Source organism: Diadema antillarum, unplaced genomic scaffold (genome assembly GCF_040938485.1).
Source record: "Diadema antillarum isolate AM-2024a unplaced genomic scaffold, OU_Dant_1.0 seq00001031_RagTag, whole genome shotgun sequence".
Taxonomy (NCBI): Eukaryota; Metazoa; Echinodermata; class Echinoidea; order Diadematoida; family Diadematidae; genus Diadema; species Diadema antillarum.
In genome coordinates this window covers 46,300-50,700 of record NW_027271864.1, presented here as the reverse complement: position 1 = coordinate 50,700, position 4,401 = coordinate 46,300, and positions in this window count along the sequence as shown.

The window sequence follows — 4,401 nt, the reverse complement described above, 5'->3', positions numbered from 1 at the left end:
GTGATTTGTAGATCGGTTTGGGCGGGATTGTGCGTTCAAGCAAATAATGTGAACCTTAAGATAAATAGCCAAGGATGGGCTTGTGAGATGTGGCGAATTAAAGCAGTAAAGTCATGATCATTTTGACTCGTTCATGTACAAGCGTAAGAAAGTTTAATTGTCCATATTCTTTGGCGTGATTGGTTTCTTACTTCAGTACAGACAAGATACATGCGATGGGACGCGCATGTATTGGAAATCGTAACACCAAAGCTAGTTGAAATATATCCCTCTGGCAGAACGAATCGAGTTGATTGATTACACGTTGAAAGTCGACCTGTGACTGACGATTTGAATACAGCTTCAGTTGTAAAACGCAGTCATTCGTTTTTACCGTCAGTATAATAATCATACAATATGTGATTGTGTACGAAGATTAAGCGTGGCTGACTGTAGAGGACATACAAAGATTCCCTTTTTTTTTCCTACCACTTTCGGCAGCATTGAGGCTGAAACACACGATGAAATTCAAGATGACTTATGAGATTGTTCAAAATTATATCCAGACGGGTTTTAAAGTCACAGGATGAAACACATTATGATGACTTAACAACTCTTCTGAACCTAACCAGTACACTATGTAAGACAATGAAACCTTTGTAAGAAATGAGATAGCGGCATACATGGAAACGAACGATTTATTTGTTCAAGAATAACATGGTTTTAGTATATCATGTATAACTCAACCGTTGGAAGGGTCCGAAGCTATGGATAACAGGTTGAGGATTGACTACATGTATACTTAGACTATAGCAACGTTTTCCGTGTGGCATCCTCATACGAAGAAAAATGCTGTGAAAAAAAAGAGATTCCCGTGCAACGTCGAGCTCCAAGTCTATCTCATAAGTGCGTCTCCTGCGACGTCTGCAACACGCACCACGGCTTGAACACATATAGCTACCTTCACTATATAGCCTATACAGACAATGACAGACGTCATAGATCAGCCATGGTACAAACCATGATACGTGTACAGGGAATTGACGCTCTCCGGTCAACTGATCTCTTTGGCTTTTCATCTAGCAGCTGAACAAAGAACTCATCCATTTAAAATTTCGAAGGAACATGTCAAAACAAAGTTGAGGAGCCCTACACTTTTTTTTTTCAAAGAGTGATAACAATGGAACAGTTTAACACCTTACGTGATGGTGAGCCCTTCAATTGACACACATGAAATAAATCTTGAATATGGACAAATTTCGCAAAAATGCCCCAGCTTTGCAGAGCCTTTCACCCAGAAATTGCTCATCTTTTTCGATGCAGAGGGGTAAATAAGTTTGGTATAACTTTAAAAGTTTACTTCCAGGGTATGGTTTCCAAGGCGTACGTGTATAGCGGGGATTGAGAGATGCGTTATGATTTACCTTAATCATTTACAGAATTGATCTTTACGAGTCCATCCCGGGAGTAATATTTCATCGGGTATTTTGTAAATCCAAATTGTCATTTCATGGTTTGTTTTGTGTCCATGCATCGGGAATATCCTGCAGGGGGATTTGAAAAGCTAGTAACAACTCCTAACCCTCCATCCGAGGCGTAAATTGTTTGAAGAATCTACTGTACCGACTTTAACTTCAACGATATACCGATATTTGTGCAAAACCACGATGTTACATTAAGTTTATTCAGTAAATATGTTACCCATTGCGCCTTCTGGGTGAATGAACACACACACACACACACACACACACACACACAACAAATATCATAAGCGTCAATTACACTACGTAAATCACCAAATATAGAATCATCGTACATTCGTTCACATTCGTTCTGTGCTCTCTTATATCCACAACAGAAAATAAGAATTATTTGTAACGTAATTTTCCAATAGCGGTATAGATTGCGCCAATCGACTTTACACCACAAGTCTCCAAAATTGATCCTCTTCAATACGTCAAGTGTAATAGTTATTTTTTTAAAGTCCATTAAGTGTAACGCTATCGAAAGCTTTTCCTAGCAAAACGAGTCCGCCCAGCCTTTATTCAAGTAACCTTACCAAAATAATGTGAAGCAAAATAAGGTTATTGCACTCGTGTTTTGTAATATAACTAATTGGGTATTTCCTTCCAACAGCAACGATGGTGAAAAAGGTTAAAGGGATGGTACAGTATTGGTGGAGGTGAGAATTGGGCTTTTAACTTTTTGTGAGATACCAAGAAAACACTTTTGAAATAGTACAGAGCATACCATTTTAAGAGGAATTCAAAGTTTTTTTTGATGAAAATCGGGTTTGGCATGACTGAAACATCCAAAAACAAAGAAAAACAAAGCGATCGTAAAAAAGTGTGGGTCCCACACTTATTAGAATCACTCTGTTTTGGGTATCTCAGCCATTTTAAAACCAATTTTCATCAAATAAACTTTGAATTCCTCATAGAATTACATGCTCTTTCATATTTCGTAAGAGGTTTCTCATTATTTCATCAAAAATTGTTAGAAACCTGAAATTAGGTCTCAACCAATACTATACGATCCCTTTAAGTCCACGAGTGCTGCTGAAGGTGATATTACATGAACCTGCATGTCTATTCTCAACAAGTCACTTTCTTACCTTGGAGTACCATTTCCTTGAAGTACCAACCTGATGCTACCACACATATTATGCTCTGATCGAGTTACCTCATAGAGATGTATCGATAATCATTATGGCCTGTTGGGGTCAAATGAAAGTACATCTTCTGTTAGGCATTTTGACGTATATATCCATTAGAAGAAGAGGTATAGCCATGAAGATATACCTGACAACACTCGATTTATCAGTCGAAAGGTGTGATTAGTAAGAAACTCTGCTTATGATGCCGCTTGCGTGCATTGCCTGATACAGTTTTGACGTCCCCTTCAAAAGTACAGATGTTGATAATACTGGTTAACATGTGGAAAGTACGGGAGACCGGGGCTCAATTGACACATAGGCTTCGTTGGAACATTTTTTTCTGCTCCAGCTATATCAGCCACTTCGATACCGTTATTAGTTACAGCTCTCCCACGGATGAATTACCGATTTCTTTTTAATCCTACAAAAATAAGTTCTTTTCACAAGATATCTCAAATCATTCTATCGCTATATACCCTAACTTGTTCTGACACTGCAACGTGGCATGATTTTGGGTATCCCCTAACCTTAAATCACTCGTTACCAATATACCATTATGCTATGAGTATTTACGTTTACACACCAGCTCTTCTACTTATAAACTATAAAAAACTGAAGAACGAACTCACCTAATCATATAGATATCATGTCTTCAAATGCGTGATTATTAAATCTTTGGATGCCAACCCATCGATGTGAACACTATTTAGTCAAGTCAGACCTGGAATCTGTGTTTATAACTATGCGTGCATTGCATGTTGACAACTAAACCACAGCTATACTTGTCTTTTCTTTCAGCAGCATGCAGTAATAATGCGCTCACTTTAATGATCTGACTCGTTGCAAAGGTGTTTAATGGTTCATCGCTGTATGGGAACAATGACAAGCGATTTGTTCATTTCTTCAAATATCGAATACTTCAAGCAGAATGATGTTTGCTTTACAGAGCTAGCAGGGTGCACCGTGGTGAACGTTTATTTGACATTGACCGTTTGCATTTTTTAAATACTAATATCAATTATCAGGATGCACTTTTTACGTTTTGAGTAATGTTCAGTTAATAGTTCACTTTGAAAAATACATCCGCAATTATTAGTTTCTGTTTTTCAACAGAGAAATATCTTATCTCTCATAATGATATCAGTTGTGAATTAAATCATAGGCCTTGTAAACTGTAACAAAGTTGTACTTTAGCGCGATTTGTGATTTGGAAATCTTCAGCAACTACTTTACGTTTGACCAATGCTTTATTGTGTATGTGTGTGTGTGTGTGTGTGTGTTTTGACGAATGTCTTTGCAGTGCTAAAGCTTCACTCAAATGAAATTCGATGGACGCGTATATATCTTATTCAAACGAGCGAGGAAATTGAAATACATTTATTCCATCTGTATAATAGGAGTGAACAATTAATGATAGCTACACGTATGAAACCGAGTAATATGTGAAGTTTCCACTGGTTTTAACGTTCGAATTCAGTGTGTATAACATAATTTCATGTGAGACAGTGTTGAGTTGCTTTCAAAAGAACAACACCAAAAAAAAAAAAAAAAAACAAGCAAACTTTGAACTACTAATGCAAAAAAAAAGTGGGTGTTAATCTGAATGCTGTCAATTTGTATTTGCATTCTTCTTATGACAGTAACAAACTGGATTTTCTATCACAAGTTTCATTATAAGTATTTTGAAGCAAAAAAGCAGAAACGCATATTTGCAAAAGGTAACTGAAGATCAAAGTATGCGTGGTTTAATCATCATTTCAAACGTA